Source organism: Pteropus medius, unplaced genomic scaffold, assembly GCF_902729225.1.
Source record: "Pteropus medius unplaced genomic scaffold, Ma_sr-lr_union100, whole genome shotgun sequence".
NCBI classification, from domain to species: domain Eukaryota; kingdom Metazoa; phylum Chordata; class Mammalia; order Chiroptera; family Pteropodidae; genus Pteropus; species Pteropus medius.
The window spans coordinates 16,492,466-16,511,933 of NW_024340701.1; the positions used below are offsets into that span (position 1 = coordinate 16,492,466).

A 19,468-nucleotide genomic window follows, 5' to 3' on the forward strand; every position below is an offset into this window, starting at 1 on the left:
TCTATTCCCAGATACATTTACATTCAAGATTGAGGCAAAACAAAGACATTTTTTAGAAAAATAAAAAAATGAGAGTTGACTACTCACAGACCTTTGCTGAAAAAATTCTAAAGGATATACTTCAATAAGAAGAAAAATGAACCAGAAGGATGAAGTGGGATGTAAGAGGCAATGTGAGTTGTCATTCCTGAACATGGAAATAAAATGTAACTAAATGTAAACTTTAAAACAATAACAATGATAATGAGTGATAGGAGGTTAAACAAGGGGCAACTAAATACTAGACAACCAAAACATGTAAAATGGGAGGATTATGTTTGCAGTTTGTGTACTAAGTTCTTATCTTCTTCAGGAGGGTAGAGATACTATGTTTTTAGGTCAAATATACATATTAAACATTTAAGAGTGCCCTAAAAGAATAGAAATGGAATGATAACTTCCAAACAAGAAGATAAATAAAGGAAACAGTGAAAAAAAGATCAATTAAAGAAAAGGAAACCAAGAAGAGAAGGCATGGTATAAAGAAAATGCAAAATAAGATGTTATAAATAAATAAAAATGTTAGTAACCACAATATGTATGAATTCAACCCAGAAGTTATAAAATAGTTTCTCACCTCAGATATTTTTTAATCCAGAAAAACTCCTTAAATACGATGACAGAAAAGGTTTGAAGGCAATGGAATGAAGAAAGACATGCCAACCAAAGAATGACAAAAAGAAATCAGACATAGTAATATTTATGTCAAATGAAATAGCCTTCACGGCAAAAAGGCAATATTTGAGATTAAGTAGCTCATTATATATATATACCAGGAATATATAACACACGTGAACAGATATGCATTCAAAAATAGAGCTTCAAAATATATAAAGCAAAAAAAAAAATCAACAATAATGCATAGAAAAATTTAAAACTCTACAATTAGTGGGGAATTTTAAAACATCTTTTTCAGAAGATATAGATCAAGAAAAGGAAAACTTAATGTATAGAAGAGTCAAACACAATTACAAAGCTTTATCTAATGAAATGTGTAGAATCGAACCCAACAACCTATGAATAATATTTTTCTCAAGAACACCAACGAATATATATACAAAAATTGACTACATACTTAATTATAAAAGTGTCTCAAAATGTCAAATAATACCTCACTATCAGGCCAAAATTACAATATAGAAATTATTATACTACCTTATATCATCTATCATTTGACTTATTTAGTGTTGGCTCACATTTGCTCAAATGTACATATCTTTGGAGAGCAGATGAAGAGTGTAAGTTTTCTAAAAAGAAATAAAGTTTATTTTTCCCATTTTCTTAAGATACCGTCTCCTATGATTTCATCATCCATGTGTTGCTATTTTCATTGTTGTTGAACTGTACATCAGAAGGATGGTGTTTAATTGACAACATTCGTTCACACATTTATGAATGAAATTTGTGAGCTCTCAGTTTGACCTCAACTTGAGGCTTTGGTGACAAGGATGAAACGTAGGGTAGCAGACAAAATAAGAGTTCTTAAAAGTATCGTTTTTTTCTTTCATGTCAACTTATTTAAACATTCTCATTAGCCCTGTAGTCTTATAATAGCTGAAATATAGACTCTCATTACTTTATTAAACATTCCTTTGATTTTAGTCCTGTGAACTTGACAGTATAAGAGAAACTACATTGGCAGAACGATGACAAACAAATAATGAATTGAGTCTGACCTCTTTATTACAGGCTGAGACACCCCCACTGATATGGTAGAAAGATGTTTTGTTTTTGTTTTTTACATCAAACTCAGTACAAAATTCTATAGTTCTTAAGCCTATGATTACTGCCTTGTAGATATGACAAATTTAAGAATTAGGCCTGTCTTTTTAAAAAGTTTCAGATGTTACAATGTCCAAACAATATTTTTATTGTGCATGACTGGAGCTTGGGATCAAAGATCTTGTCTATTACAGGAAGCTAAAGATTTATTCTCGAAATCTGTACTATAACTACAGAAACTTTGGAGGTACCAATCCAATTTTAGAATATCAATGCAAAGATTATAGTATCAACTCTTACACAATGTTGAGATTTGTAAACCTAGTATATTGGAAAGAGTTGAGAGTCTATCAAAAAGAATGCAAATGTATAATTGTACATAAAATGCATGTATAGACATGAGCCAGACTGGGTGATGCTCATTAACTTCTCCAGGGTCACCTAGCTGATAAATGATATCTCAGTATTTAACTCTAGGTTTCTTTTTTCCAAAGCTTTTGTTCTTCCCATCACATGATTCTGCTATATGTTCCACATATAATTAAGAGTTTAATTCACTTGAAGGTACATTTTATATTAGTACCAGAATCCTTATCTGCCTTGCAAAAGAAAGCCAATATTGTTATATCATTTAAGTCTCAAAAGCAGCTCTATTCTCCCATATTTTGAAGAATGCATAACCAGTTCTATCAAATTTCATGTAGTAAACCAAGCATAACCAAAAATAAACAATCTTATGTTTTAGATTGCAGCAATTAAGCTCTATAACCTCATTTACTCAATTATTTTCCCTTTTTTAATGAACATTTATAAATGTCTACTGTGTGCCCAGTATCACATTAGATATCAGAGAAAATAAAAGGCGATAAAAGATATGGCTTCTGTCATAGAAAAGCTTACAATCCAGTTGGAGAAAAGCAATATGCAAACATACACTTAAAAACAACACAACTGTAGAATGATTCTAAAATAACATACTGACAAACATCAAATATGAGATAGAGTGTTATAACTTTAGAATTCGAAGAAAGGAAAATGTCATTATAAAATGGTATTGGAACGTGGTTCCATAGTGTAGCGATTAGCACATCTGCTTTACATGCAGAAGGTCCTGGGTTTGTGCCCCAGTGGAGCCACAGTCCATGGTCTATGGCCATGCCACCCTGAACAAGCCCAATGTCTGATCTTGGAAGCTAAGCAGGGTCGAGCTTGGTTAGGACTTGGATGGGAAACCACCTAGGAAGACCAGGTGCTATAGGCATAAATAATAATAAAATAAAATAAAATAAAATAAAATAAAATGGTATTAAGGAAGCAAGGCTTAACTGAAAAGTGGAATTGTAAAGACTCGAACAACAGTGTGATTTAGTTCAGTTATGAGGACAGTTTGGTTTTAGAAAATTGCAGAAATCAGAGTCAAGGTATAGGACTGAGCCCTCTATGACCTCTTAAACTGTCAGATTTTCCTTTTTTGGTCTCTGCTTGAGCACCCATCACATATCATGAGAACTTACAAGGCTACTTGCTTAGTTTCAATAAGCATGAGCTCTGTCATCTCATCTAAATGTCTCTGACACATGGTACATTTCACACATATCTGGTAAATGAGTGAATGAATGACAGGTGAAATTTATTGAAGAAGGACTTTGTTAGGATATCATATATTATGATCTAAATACTCTTGATATGTTCCTGGCTTCTGCAGCCCTATTCTTTCAAAATGATGATGATAATAATAATAATAATAATAATAATAATAATAATAATAATAATGCCGCATATACTGAGTGAAAATATATATCACTGACTCATTTTATCTGTGATATAAAAATTTTTTAAAACAATGGTGTATCTTTTACTAGATGCTGATTGGGCAGCTCTTATCTACTTTAGTTATCCCAAAGTTCACTATTTTGTGAGGTCTGAAAGATATAATGGACATATTTATGTTCAGCTCATAAGACTCATGACTAGAACTTTATCTGTTTTGTGAAAGTTTTTTCTTTTTAAACCAAATTTAAAAATTTTTTAATGTTCAATGCTTAAATGAGACCACATATGTCCTGATGATTAGAATTACATCACTTCTCTTCTTATTTTACATTTCAGCCTCTTAGACGATATGTGCCTGGATAAAGACTGTTATAGAAGCACTCTTTGAAAATCTGGTGTAGTACTTAGCTAACAGATAAAGATTCTGTAATAAATGCACCAAATCTAAAAATTCTTATATAGCTTCTAGTTGGGGCAAGTTCATGAAGGCAATGTATTTTTAAATTTTTTTCCAAGTCCCCTCATAACAACTAGGATAGCAAAAGAAACAACACAACCCATGGACAACATCTTCAACAAAAGTACGTGACAAATATGTCCATGAACCCCAGAATATTGGTGGAGATGTCCAAACTCTGACAGTAGTGGGCCCCTGTGGGTTTAGTAGCTGTTCGAGATTAATAGAGAAGAGATAAGGGAGTGTGATGATCATCCGAAGAGACCTGGGACATAGAAATTGCCAACAAATACTTTCAAAAGAAGAGAAGCTCAGTTTGAGTGGAATGTTCAGTGAGCAGGTCTGAGAACAATCTGAGAGATGTCTTCATAGTTTCCATTCACAGGTAAGTTCAGAAAGGACCATGAGGACTCAGTAAGGGTGTGCAGGAAAATCACAGGGTACTAAGGTAAATTAAGATCACAAGAACCTCAGAAATACTCAATAATATGCTCCTTCCAGAATAATTGAGACCCTCCCTAAGAACAAATCTTGTTGGGAGTGAAATCCAAATTGAACAAGCCAGAAACACTGGTGGGAGAGAGAGAAGTTCCACATATTGCCTAGGAGAGGTCCAGAGGAGGCTGTCTTCAGAAGTGTGCAGGTGGCTACAGAGTGGCCATGTTTTTTAATACCCATCAGCAAGACCAGTTGCATAATTTGAAGAGTACAGTGCAAAATGAAAACCAAAGACCCTTTGTTAAAAATGATTAAAAATTTCAAAACCATAAGAGCAGAACATGAAAACCCAAGCAGGACCTTGTGCCAGTCCTGCTTTTGAATCAAAGCAGAGAGGTAGTCCTCAAACAGAGAAGTTAGAAAAGCAGCTGTGGTTTGCCCACTCCCTACACAGGATCCTTCTTCTAAAAGCACAGGAAAACCCACCTTGTTTAAACATGAGCAATAGAAAATGTTTGTGATCAAAACTTTTACAATGATATTATAAGGAAAAAGAGGAATGAATCAAATAACATACCAACAGATAATGAAGGCACGGCAGAAAAATATGACAAAAATATTTTTTAAAAAACCAAATGAAACCTGTTATGTAATAATATAAAATTAAAAGAAAATAAGAAAACTATAAAGTGATGAAAGAGCAGCACAAATCAGAAATGGCAAAGCTCTGAAATGCTATGGCTAACCAACGGGAGAGTGTCAAAAGAGTTTTCAGAATATAAGAGAGAATTAGCAAATAAAAAAAATCATTTTATAAATGAAGACTCAACACAAAAGGGAATAGATTCCACGTGAAGTACAATAAGAAAAGTAGAGGATAGAAAAAGAAAATGAAATAGTCAAATAGAAATAAAATCCTCCCATAAAAAGCAAATTTTGTAACCTCTAACCACTCGAATCTTATTTGACAAAAAAGCAATAAGTTTATTTTTTTTTACTTTATTTGTTAAAGTTTGATTAACCTTACATAAAGAGGTTATAGTTAGTTAATTTTTTAAAACTCCAGTTTCAAATAGATATTCCTGAAATCAGTTTTGCATCCATATTCTTCGCAATTCATTTGATAATTTGAAAACATTAACAAAAACATTTTTAATCTGCTTTTCAAAAGGAACATCTGTGCGTTATTGTTTGTGACAGTAGCTTTGTTATAGCAAGTGAAACATCTGGAGAGACTTGATTACTTGTTGACAGAAACTCCAATGCAAAACATAGGTGAACAACAATGAATTCTCTGTGGGCTGCAATGAATAAGCCCAGCCGCTGGTGCCAACCTAAGCTAATAAATTGGAACACAGCAGTATTCAGGCCCTTTATTTCTGAGCCATTCTTTGTAGTGAGTCTATATTTGTGGCCAATTTTGATTCTTAACCAACTTAAAGAATAAGAATTAAGACCTTTTAGCTTATGGTTTTTACTCTGGATGTCAGGAGTGGCCTATTCAGTCTCCTTAGGTAACTCTGCTAAAAACAAGGAAAATCCAGGTCTCGATAATCCAGATTTTTTGAAGCTATATTAATAGAATTTTTCAGCTTTTCTTTTTAATACCGATTTTTAGTTCATTTGATCATTAGAGTCAGTTAGGTAGTATTCTTATTTGCTAACAACTGGCGCTAGCCCTGTAGAGATAAATAAGCAAGTGACTTCTAAAACCCTAGAAGGTAATTTATTGACCATCCTAATTTTATTACGGCCTAATTAGGTAAATAATATAATGCATGTGAAGGTGCCTAACAGAGTGCTAGGCATGTGCTAAGAAGTCAATAAAAGTTGAATCTAAGTGTGGAAGACTCTGCTGATTATAAGCACAAAGGCCATTTTTTCCTCCTTTTTTGATGGCAGAGAGCCTCCCCTACGAGACTGAAAATGCCAGCTTCATACTTTCCAGGCTCTCTTGAAGCTAAAGCATGGGCATGTGAACAATTCTGTCCAATGATAATTGAGGAAGGGGATTTGTGTAGAAGGCTTTCTCCCTAATAAGAAACCCCTCAGGGGTGGAAACATCTCTCATTTTCAGTTGAACATTGTTCTGTTTGCATTCAGTGCCTGGGACCATGACAGCCTCTTTGCAACCATGAAAGGACAAGCCTAGGTACCTAGCTAATACCCTGAGGAGGGCAGAGCAGAAAGATGGAGGGAGCCTGGATCTTTAGTGCTATTATGGAGCCACTGAATTGACTCTGACACCACCCACCTTTGGATTTTTTTTTTGTATATTAAATAAGAATACTTATTTATTTATTATTTAAGTATATTGAATAAGAATAATACTACCCTACTGTTGGAGCAATTTTACTTGGGTCTTTATATACAGCCAAAAGCATTATAATACATTGAAGGAGCTCTCTCATTTTCAAATATCTTAATAGAAAGTAAACCTAGTTTTCCTTTAATGTGCCTGACAAATGTACAAGTTGCCACTGGGGGAAGTGATTCTTCCCCAAACCCTGAGTTCATTTCCACATTCACCACTGCTTGTCTTCATATCTTCTTGACAAAATGGAGATAGTTGTTGTTTCTCAACTCATTGAGTGTTTATGACTGGTAACCTAATTGATTTGTTGTCCCCAAATTAAGGGCACTGAAAAAGATTTTTTTAATGGTAGCTTTAGAGCTCTGCCCAAACTGGGCTATAATTTATGGATATGCTAACACGCTGAAGGACAAAGTGATCTGTAATTCACAAGCAGAGTTCTGAGAGGCTGCATAATGTACGTTCCTCCCCATCGTCACATGAGTTATAACCATCAAACACATTGGTGAGCAAAGAGTGACTCCTTTGCTTCTGAGCTTGTATCCTACATTGGATCCAAACCCTGTGCCCAATAGCCTTTGGTGATGACGGCCCAAAGAGATTAGGAACCCCAACATGACAAAAGGAAATCAGCACAATGCCTCACAGAATCCAGCTCAGATTGAAAAGTAATGAACAATTACAGGATATCAAATTAATATTTAATGAAAATGTAAATTATAAGAGTCAATACTGAATTGCTTGGTGAAATCTATTCCAGGAAGAGAAAGCAGTAGTGGTCTGTAGGGGAGGGGAACTGTCTTTCTTACAAGCCATTGTTCTTTAACTTCTCTCCAGCTCTAGCTGAGGCCTTGGCTCAGATTCCCCAAATAGCTGACAGTTCAGCTAGAGTGATATCAATCTTATAATTCTCCTAACCATTTAATTCTTAATTTCCCTCTTCATCTACCCTTTCTGTTCAGACTTTGCACTCAGAAACAAACTCCTCATGGAGTTTCTGACATTAGACTTCTTTGTTGCCAGCATTCTGTCTGTCCTTCTGTCAGCTGGGCGTCTGCACTGCAGAGGGGCATGATGACTCCAAGACAATTCATCACCTCTTCAGAGTGGAGAGAGCTGCTGGGCCCACTTGTGTCAGAAGTTCCTGCCAATACCTCAGTCAGAGCTGGGGGTGGGGTGGGACTGAAGGTGCTGGTCCATGAAATAACACAGAAGAAAGAAAGAAGACACCAAAAGCAGGGGAGAAGGAATCATGGGCTACAAGGGGTAATGAAGAATGATAGCTGGTAGTATAGGCCACTAAGCCCCTAGTGGGCCAAAAGATGCCAAGGATTACTCTATTGATCAGTTTACTTTTGATTCCCACCCAGAAGAATCAGTAACTGTGCTAGGAGCTGGAAGCAAAAAAGTTTTCCAATGAAAACAATTTCCCAGCCAACAGACCCTACTCTCAATTCCCCAGCTAACAGCCCCTACTCTCAAGCTAGGGATTGAAAGGTGAGGTACTGAGCCCAAAAACTTCTTTTCTGTTTTGCCAAGTTGATGTAGGAAAGAGCAGCTTCTTTATCCCCCAAGAAGGAAAGGATACATCACCTTCACTGGTGTACCAGCTCTCCAGCAGTCTGCAGAAACTGCTTCACCATGTTAGGTTTTGAACTCCTTTCCCAGAGCAGCCAGGCTCTGACATAAGCAACGTGGAGCCCTCAGTGAAGCTATCCTAGCCCCAGAGGAGGCGGGCTTGACCCTCTATGGTCATGATCATGTCTGCCCCTTGTGCAGCCAGCCCTTAGACCTCCCCTTGCCCTGCCATAGTCTCAGGGAGACTCTACAAAAAGGTTTCCCAAGGACAGCTGCTGTCATTGGAGGATACACACTCTTGTTCACACACCCTCTCTCCCGGCTTCAGTATGTTCACCAGGGACTAGAATGGTGAGAAGAGCTGCTCAGTCACTCTGTCATCACCTTTCAGAACTGTTGCTGTGCTATCTGGTAGCTCAGTGGGTAGCTTCCTGTCTTAATCTATTTTATTTGTGAAGGCCGATTTTAGGACTTACAAGACACCTGGTCCCACACTAATTTTCTTCTTTCTCTAAACAGACTTGCGAAGGATCAAGTGAGCCTATATGCCACAGAAGATGAAATGTTTTTCCATGCAATGCTAGAAACAGAAACCACTCCAGGTATTTCAAATAGAGGGGTTAATACCAGCAGCTGGTTACATGGGGCAGAGAAGAGTAAGAGGCCAAAGAGGGGCATGGAGACTAGTCAAAGCAGGAAGGAGCTACTATCCTTAGGACTCGGGAGACACAGGAGGAGGTAGCATTACCAGAGACTAGAAGCTAGGGTCATATGACTGAAGTTAGAGACATAGTGAAGGTTGCCAGGGAAGGTGCTGGGACCATGGGAAGAGAGACTATTTGTCTATTGGTACATAACGAGTCATCCCCAAACTTAACAGCTGTAAACAACAAATGTTTTACCCCACAGTTTCTGCCAGTCGAGAATCTAGGAGCAGCTTAGCTGGGCAGTTCTGGTTCAGGCCTCTCACAAGACTGCAATCAAGATTTCATTTGGGGCTGCAGTTTATCTCAAGGCTCAGTTGGAAAGGATCCGCTTCCAAGATCACTCATGTGAATGTGGACAGACCTCAAGTATTCACCGGCTATTTGTTGAAGATATAAATTCCTTGCCATGTGGGCCTCTCCAAAGGGCTGCTCACAATATGGCAACTTTCTTTCTATAAAGCAAGGGCTCTGAGAGAAAGAGAGAGCATGTGAAAAAGGGAGAGCAAGATGGATATTACAGTCTTTTTGTGACCTCATCTTGGAAGTGACATCCCAACACTTTAGCCATATTCTATTTATTAGAAGGGAGCCACTAGGTCCAGCCCACACTCAAGGAGAAAGAATTACAAAGGACATGAATATCAGGAAGTAGGATTATTGGAGGCTCTCTCAAAGGCTGCTTGCTACAGGATCGCAGCCACAGAGGTAGAGGCAGCTCCTGGTTCTGGAGGCCCAAAGCTTACACAATCCAGGAGACACTTTTTAAGACAAAGAATGCAAAATTTCAAATATAAAATCATACTCAGGTCTAGCAACTGGTTAAAGCATGAACAAAATGAGGAATATCCACACAATGGAATACTATTTGGAAATACAAAGGAATGACGTATTGATATATGCTACAACTTGGATGAACCTTGAAAACATGAAGCTCAGTGAAGAAAATCAGTCACAAAAAAACACATACTATATTATTCCATTCATATGAAATGTTCAGAATAGGCAATCTCATGGAGACAAAAAGTAAGTTAGTGGTTTACCAGGGCCTGGGATTGGGAGCCAGGACCGACTGAAGAGACATGAGGGAACTTTTTGGGGTGATGGAAATATTCTAAAACTGGGTTGTGGTGACAGTTGCACTCGATAAATTTACTAAAAATTATTGAATCATACACTTACAATGGCTGATTTTTACAGTTTGTAAATTGTATTTCAATAATGCTGTTAAAAAAAAATTATACACATAGGGCATTGGAAGAAGCCTGTGCAAGTGAGCGTCCCTGGAGCTTAAGCTTTATTAACTTTTCAGGAAATTTGTCTCTGTAGCAGAGATAGAGCTATTGCATAGATGCTGCCTAAAGGATGGGGAAATCCCCAGGCGTCTCCCCAGTTCTTCCCTCCAGTCTTCTGAATGTGCCTTCTGTTAGCCTAACCTTCCCAGAAGCCAGGGAAAAGGTGTGCTTTGTGATACAGAGTGGAAGATATGAAGGACTGGGAATGGATCTGAGATCAAAGAGGCAAATGTCAGGCTCATGGGCCAAATACCTGCAGTGGTACCTCAACACCCTAATGCCAAGACAACTTTGAATAATTGTACCTTTTAGTATTGAGAGAAGTCTTGAGGAGAAACACAGAGAAGGTCCATGTTTCCAAACAAAGGCTTAAGTTGTTGATTATTTATCATCAAATTATCTAGATCATTGGATTTGTTAGTTAGCTTGTCATTCATTGTCTGATCACCTGAAGGATCAAAATTATTTATTCATGTGTATTACCTATGGGTGGATGAAGAGCAGGCTTTGGGTAAATAAGAGGAGAAGATCAAGTAGATAACTCATGGAAGAAGATACTGAATATGTTAAATATTCAATATTGGATGTATTTTCCTGGCAGCTTTTCTCATTTAACTTGCACATACAATGGGTACCAAGGGCAGGGCAGTAGGAACAGCCAGCCCCAGGTGCAAGCAACAAGAGGATGCGTTGTTTGTGGAGAAATTAAAAACAATAATTAAACCTACTAAAAGTTGGTATCTTTTCTTATCAACATGTCCAAGTAATTCTAAACAATGTCAATGATAATACTCTTCCCCTCACCGCCCCCCCGCAATAGCTGATGGTTTAACTTCGAAAATTGCCAACATTACAGAGACAAATTTCCTGAATCTTAAATAATGCTTATATAAGCTTTAAATGAGCACAGTTGCATTACTGACGCTTTAGTAAACGTTGTTTTCTGCATGGAAGTGATGCAGAGAACCCTCAGTCATATAGTAGGCCACTGACACATGTGGACTCAGACACACATATTCAATTGTAGAGTAAGTTCGTGTTGGTTCAGAATCATCTGAACTCACTGTGGGTGCAGTTTGTGTCTCCAGTCCTGGTGGTGCAACATATTCCTGCATTGAAATGGTAGATTTAGAAACAAAATGACAGCACAGTGAGTGTGAAAATGAATAGAACTTACGCTTCAATCTGTTGCTCTAGGTGCAAATCATCCTTTGAAGCATGTGGTGTTCCCTCTATTGAATGTATTTCTTAATATGGTTTTCTACTTCTTAAAAATACATTAATATCAATAAAAATATTTATCTAATTTCTTTTTCCTTTTGGTACTGTAAATTTGTTTTTATTTTATTTTACATTTTTGCTAGAATGAAAATTTATTAAAAGGAAGTTTTGCACTGTCTGTGTTTCTTCACTGGCCATTATAATCATTCGTTTTGTTTCATGTTAATTACTTAAAAAGATTTTGTCATGCAGAGGAAGAGAGTATTAAAAATGATCTGCTCTGGGTGTCAAATACACTAGGTATGCTACTGCTTATAACCAAAAAGTAGTATCCTCACAAATAAGAAAACGAGTCTTAAAGAGGCTAAGCAATTTGCTTAAATTCATAAAAGTAGTAAGTCTTAGGCCAAGGATTCAAAAATATATTGTTCAGTTAATAGAGATAGCACATATACTTTACATTTGTGAACTCATTTAATTCTAACCATATCCATATGAATGGATAGTATCATCATCCCCATTTTATAGGTGAGAGAATCGAAGTACAAAGAGGCTGAATGATTGCCTAAGGTCCCACAACTTGTAAATAGCAGAACAAAGATTTGAACCCTGATAGTATTGTTCTGGCCACTGCCTGTGTAACCTTTAAACTGGTATTCCTCGTTAACTGAGGTCTACTCCTAAGACTACACAGTCTTCATGGATGCTGCAGCTGGGTGACTTAGACCTACTTCTGTCTGCGCTATCCTCTTCCACCACCCCCTCCCATCAAGAGAGAAATCTCCCAGCAGATGCATGTGGGTATTTCTCAGGACACTATTGCAATATGTTATAAATTTAGCTCAGCCTGGTTGTTTACTAAAGATTCTGAGATAGGAAGGATGAGAAAGAAGACTGACTTTTTAGTAATTAGGATCCTTAGTATTCTAAGATAAATTTAATTCCCATAGACATAGCCATCTTTGCAAGCTTTAATAAAGGCTAAAGAAAATTACATGGTGCTTCCATCACAGGTAATACTGACCCGCAACACTAGATGGCAAAATGGTGCTGTGTTACTGTGTTGTGATTTGAAAAATCCTGGTATAAGTCTTCCAAAAAATTCAAATCCACTGAGCTGTCCTTTAAAAAAAAAATGTTTATTCTTGGAAAACAAAGTTCTATGTGAAGTTAATAAGTTATTTTTTAAAAATCATTGTTTAGAAATGCCCTATTTTGAATTGTCTCAGTCTCCTAGGCTCTATCAAACAGATAAATCTATGTCTTTTTGCCTATGGCCAGCTGGTCAAAAGCTACCTCCTAATTGATCAGATAAAAATGGGAGAATAATAGAAGATAATGGAGATAGTATGAAATGAACTTTCAAAAGCTGCATGTTAACATAAATGTGACATAAATGTGATAAATGTATATGGCAGAGATGTGATCTATCATGGTCTCTTCTGTTTAAATAAACTTAGAAGCAAATAACAAATTGGACGCACTGCTATTTCTCATTTCATTAATTCATGAATAAGCACCTCTTATGTATAGGACAGTTGTAGGCAGCACAAAATAAAAGAGAATTCTCTAGCATTTAAGAAATGCTGAAGAATTTTGTTCTAAAGGGGAACAAAAGACAAATGTACCAGCACAGTCAACTATCAGCCCCAGAATCATTCTTTCTTCAGAGCCTCGCAGTTAGAGCTACAGATCCCTTTTTTCTTTACCCTGCAGACTCTGGGACCACCCAGAGTCCTGACTGAGGCAGGCAGCACATCAACATATCAAGACTGGCCCTATTCAGCAGAAGCTCAGGATTGAGTTTGTATTGCTTTCTGAATTTTCTTGTCATATCAAATCTAGCAGAGTTTCTGCCTTATCAGGTGTGCAGACTAACTAATAATAGTAGTGGGGAAGGAATCATGGTATACAGCCACTAGGGAGAATTGTCCAGGAAGTTTTCTAGAACATCACTATAAGCAATGAAAAGAAGGTGGAATTACAGGCATAGATTATCTTCGGCAAAGACATAGAAGCTGACAACTCTGTCCTTGTCAGAGGACACTGCAAGGGTTAGAGTAGCGGTCCTTCAAATGTGGAGTAAATTCTGCCCCTTAAAGCTGAGGGAGGAAAATCAGAGATAATCAGAGACACGTATGCAATGCCAATTGATATGAGGGCTGCAAAACCCATAGAAGGTCTCTGGTAAACCCTTGAAGCATGCACAGCCTGGTAGTATGAGGGAAAGATTGGTTATGAGGAAGTGGAATTAGGTTACAAGAAATTACAGAGGGGCTATGTATTGAAGTAGGGCTAGCGGGTATAGATTAAGCTTTCTAGAATATTGGGGAAGAAAGGAAGGAAGATGAGCTACCATCTCATAGGAGAAGGGAGGTAAGGGGAAGAGTATTTGGGGAGTTTTTTTTAAAGGTAGGGGGAAAAATCAGTGGAGTAAAGAAACCTTGAAATGACAGAGAAGGGTCAAGGAAGGGCTCAAAAATTACAAAGACCAGCTGGATGAGATCATGGACACAAAGGAAGGGCTAGTTGAGGAGCTGAGGATTTGTCTCAAAGAAATCAGCGGGTGGGCTTATTTATGGTTTCTGAGAATGTCATCTCTGAGATTGGTAAGAAGAAGATAGAAAAGATACAGAGATGTTGAGATGGTGAGGAAGAAAAGTCAACAAGTTCATATGGATGTCTGTGATGTTTAGGAGAGGTAAATGAAAATAGGAGTTTAGTGCCTTGGGGGGAATGGAAAACATTTGGAACATACAGAATTTGATTGACGGCCAGCAAGAGTCTCTAAGCATGAACTTCCCAGCCTTGTCAACACTGGGCCCACTGCCTAAATATTGCCCTTGCTCCTTATTCTGTCTGATGAATGCCTTCTTGTCTTGAAACCCCAACACAAAAGTCACTTTCTCTCTGAAATCTTCCTTGACTGCCTCCCTCACCCTTCTCCAGGCACAGCTGTTCTCAGTAATTATAACATGTAAAATATATGCTTAAAACGAGACTACTGATTCTTCAAGACCTTGTCCAGAAACAATTTGTTTTCATCTTCCATTAGTAGTATCTTCTCCAGATTAAATAAACATAGATCCTTCTACTTTTCTCCTCAGAAAATGTATTTTCATTCTTTAGATTTTAAAGTGACATTGTTAAGACTTTTTGAAATTATTCTTAAAACATTTATAGAGCCAGAAATGGCCTCAGTGAGTTCTGAACCATCAATGTTTCATTACTCCTGGTTTGGTACAGGTTTGGGGTTGGGTTTTGGATAGCTTTTCTTTCTAGTTACTAAAAAATATTAACAGGCACAATGAAGTTCTTACTCCTAAATTCAGTTACCATTACTCTTCATTGTTAAACAGTAAGGGATTTTATCTTGAATGGCATAGTAGATCATCGTTTTTCTTGAGATCAATCAGAGTAAATTCTAAACATGCAGTTTTATTTTAAGTATATTCTAGTGATTTTGATCTGTAGACAACTCAGAACCTTCTCCTTAACCTATGGAATCTAAGTGGGAAAGAAACAGAATGACTTCCCGAAGTCTCAAACTAAAAGAGGAGGTTGCCTTAATCCAAACTTTATCTACAATTTCTTAGAGTTTATGGGATCCCCCGCAAGAAGAAGGTGGTGGAAGCCATATTTTAACACTGTGAGTGCCACTTTACTGATGGCTGCCATGTCTAGAAGCCAATCCTAGCTCCCCTTCTCACTGCTGAGATCTACTGGGAAACAGGAATTGTGGTGAGAGGGTACAGTGTTTCTTAAACTGGGCTACACATGAGAATCGCTTGTATATGTTAAAAGTATGGATTTCTTGGGCCTCAATCCCTCAAGGTACTGGTTCAGTTGGTGTGAGATTAAGCTAGGAAAACACACACACACACACACACACACACACACACACACACAAACACATGTGGCGTGCATACACATGTTACATTTTCTAACGTTCTCTCAGAATCAGACTTTGAGACAAGATATGAGGACACAAGTTTATGGTTATTTGGGAGGTAATTCCAAGAAGTAACTAATAATAGGGTAGTAAGGAAAAGAGAAATAAAGAATGTGCTATGGCAAAGGTTACCACTGTGGGAAACCACAACTCAATTCTACTAGGAATTCATAGGGACAGTAAAGATAACATCTCAGAAATATTCCACCCAATGTGGGACTGGTCAAGATGGTGTAGAAGGTAAAGACTGTGCATGCTTCCTTTCTCGACTACACCAAAATTATAACAAAACTACAGAGAAACCATCACACTGAGTCACCTGGGGTCTGTCTGAATGGAAGCCCTACAACTAGGGACAAAATTAAGAGGTCACCTCTAGCCAGTAGGAGGGGCAGAGACTGGAAATGGCCTGGTCCCACAAAAGCATGTGGCGATCAAGAATCAAGAAAATTATCTTGGCTGCACAGACCTCTCCCCGACCTGAGAAACGAGGTGTCCTAGCCCCACACTGGGCTCCCCAGCCCATGGTTTTGGTGCCAGGAAGAGAAGTCCCCAAAACCTCTGGCCGTGAAAACCAGGAGAGATTGCAGCTGAGTAAGACTAAGGGCTACGGGAGTCGCAGACGTTCCTCTTAAAGGGGCCATGCCCAGACTTACTCACTGATGGATTCACTCTCTCTGAGCTCCAGCACTGGTGCAGCTGTTCAAGGGGCACCAGGAACATAAGGGAAGACACTGAATTGTCGGACTTCAGGGCAAGGGCTGGAGGGGTGGCTTTCTCCTAGACAGAAGTGCTGGCAGTATGCACTGTTCCTTTGCTGAGCCCTCCTTCCTCCCAGCATTTGGATGCAGGCACTGCCATATCTGAGTCATCATTGACGTGGATAACACAGGTTGCTCCACCTAGGTTATTCCCTAAGACTCCACCTCTCCCAATTTGTGGGCCCACCTAAGCTGCTTCCAGTGGTTTATTCCATACAAATGGTCTGTCTTGGCTCTTGCTATTGACTTTCCTAAAATCTTTCAAAGGCTCACAAAACACAAAGAAGCAGCATCTGGCCTCTGCATGCCCTGTACCCCTTGCTGAGCAGCCACAAGCCCCATATTAGCAGCAGCCAGCCTTCATTCCTGGCTTGGCCTCTTGAGGCACCGATAAGCCCAACACGGGTGGAAGCCATCTGTGGATTGCTTGATGACTTTTATCAGGTGGCCCTAGAGGTACACAGGCTGTGGCTGAATTTGGCTTCCAGCTGGACCGCCCCCCGCTCCCCGCTCCAGGACTGTACCACTGGGCCCCACAGCACACCTACTATATAAAGCCACGCTACTAAGACCAGGAGACTTAGGAGGCCTACTTAATACATAGAAACAGACACAGGGAGGCAGCCAAAATGGGGAGACAAAGAAACATGTCCCACATGAAAGAACAGAACAAAGCTTCAGAAAAAGAATTAAACAAAATAGACACAAGCAATCTAACAGATGCAGACTCTAAAACATTGGTTATAAAAATGCTCAATGAACTTAGGGGAAGAGTAGATGAACTCAGTGAGAATTTTAACAAAGAGATAAAAAACATAAAAATAAAAATGAAAAACATAAAAGAGAACTAGTCATAAATGAAGAATGCAATATCTGAGATGAAGAGTACATTAGAGGGAATCAACAGAGTGGGTGAAGCAGAGGAACAAATCAGCTACATAGAGGATGGGGTAGCAGATGACACTCAATCAGAACAACAGGAAAAAAGAATACAAGAAAATGAAGATAGTTTAAGGAGCCTCTGGGACAACATCAAGTGTAACAGCATTTGCATCATAATGGTACCAGAAGAAGAAGAAATAGAGCAAGAAATTGAAAACCTATTTGAAGAAATAATGATGGAAAACTTTCCTAACCTGATGAAGGAAATAGACATATAACCCCAGGAAGTTTAGAGAGTCCCAAACAAGATGAACCCAAACAGGTCCATATCAAGACACATCATCATTAAAATGCCAAAGGTTAAATTCAAAGAGAGAGTCTTAAAAGCAGCAAGAGAAAAGCAATTAGTTACCTACAAGGGCACTCCCATAAGACTGTCAGCCAATTTCTCAACAGAAACTTTACAGGCCGGTAGGGTTTGGCACAAAATATTCAAAGTGATGAAAAGCAAGGACCTACAAACAAGATTACTCTACCCAGCAAAGCTATCATTTAGAGTCAAAAGACAGATAAAGAGCTTCCCAGACAAGAAAAAGCTAAAGGAGTTCATCACCACCAAGACAATATTACAGGAAATGTTGGAGGAACTTCTTTAAGAAGAAGAAAAAAACGAGCATCAAAAATATGAATAAAGAATGGCAATAACTATATATCTATCTGCAGGTACTTCAAATGAAAAAGAATTAAATATTCTAATCAAAAGACATAGGGTGGCTGAATGGATAAGGACATAAGACTCTTACATAGGCTGCCTACAAGAGGCTCACTTCAAATTAAAAGACACACAGAGACAAAAAGTAAAGGTATGGGAAAAGATATTTCATGATGGACCTAGAGGATATTGTACTAAGTGGAGTAAGAGAAAGGAAGACAAATGCCATATGATTTCAGGTACATGTGGAATCTAAAAAACAAAATAAACAAAAAACACAGAAACAAACTCACGGATACAGAGAACATTTTGAGGGTTACCAGATGGGAGAGGGGTTGCAGGAGCGGGGGGCGGGGTGCGGTCAGTGAAAAAAAGGGAAGGGATTAAGAAGTTCAAACTGGTAGTAATGAAATAGTTGTGGAGGTAGAAAGTATAGCATAAAGAATATAGCCAATAATATTGTAATAACTATGTATCGTGTCAGAGGGGTACTAGATTTATTGGAGTGATCACTTCGTAAGTTATATAAATATATAATCACTATGTAATACACCCTAAACTAATATAACATTGTATGCCAACTATAATTGAAAAAATATTATTAAAAAAAGAAATATTCCACCCAAGGTACAGATAAGCTAGGGTATTCTGTCCTTGACTCCCTGGCCCTGCCAGTTTGACTTACCAAGAGAGCTCTGGCAACCAGAGAAAGAAAGCCTGAAGGCAAAGAGTTGCAGATGTGGTCAGTTGGAGGCCATCTGGTTGTCTTGCACAATGATGGTGAATGTCTAGGGGATATAGGTGGGGCCCCAACAGTGCCTGCTGTGCCAAGCATCCCTGGCAGTTTAAATATAGCCAAGGTTTAGAAGAGACCCGATTTGGGAAATCTCACTAGGATTTTATGCAAAAAGTCAGTAGTTTTATTTACATTTTTTCATGATCTTGCTGACCATATTCCTTTCTTTGACCACAACTATCAACAAAGATGACTACTCTCAATCTTTTGAATTAAATGAATTTCAATCTACTCTGAAATTTTAGTTGCAACACTTATTACCAAACAACTCAGGTGAGCAATGCATAACTGACAAGAAATGGCTTGGATTAGAAGGGGAAAAAAAAGCATAGTGTCTCATCTATTGCTAAAGAAGAAAAAGAAAGGGTCACAGACCACATCAGGGTGTCTCAATTGTCTCATAGCGATGAAGCCAAGAACATTGACATTTTCTATGCATCAGGACCGCCTGCGATGCCTTCCAGCTGCAGCATTAGGACCTTAATAACGAGCCACATTATGTTTATACTTTACTGTTTAAGTAATGCTATTTCATTCTGTGTAAAGCCACTTAAAACACCAGTGGAAACACATGCATGGACCATGAAACAACTTTAAATGGATAATCAATTTTTATCACATATTGAGGGTTAGACTGGTAGATCTGAGTGAATTATGAAAGTCTGTATGTGCTCTGGCTAGGAGTGTTTGCATATCAAATCTTTTTCTTTACTGAGTCAATCTATTGTAAGGGAGCTGGGAGTTTCTAAACTCTAACACTGAAAAACTTTTATTCTGAAAGAATTTTTCAGAACTTCAAAACGTGGGTATATTATTTGAGCTTA

At 38.1% G+C, this 19,468-nt stretch overlaps 1 long non-coding RNA gene across 1 annotated transcript in view; it reads left to right on the plus strand.

Moving 5' to 3' along the window:
- Nucleotides 1-11,548, plus strand: part of LOC120622705 (uncharacterized) — a 42,091-nt gene extending 30,543 nt beyond the window's left edge. Inside the window, exons 2-3 of the long non-coding RNA XR_005658528.1 lie at nt 8,841-8,923; nt 9,231-11,548. This is a non-coding gene — a long non-coding RNA (uncharacterized LOC120622705). The remainder of the gene's footprint in view (nt 1-8,840; nt 8,924-9,230) is intronic.
- Nucleotides 11,549-19,468: the final 7,920 nt, after the last annotated feature.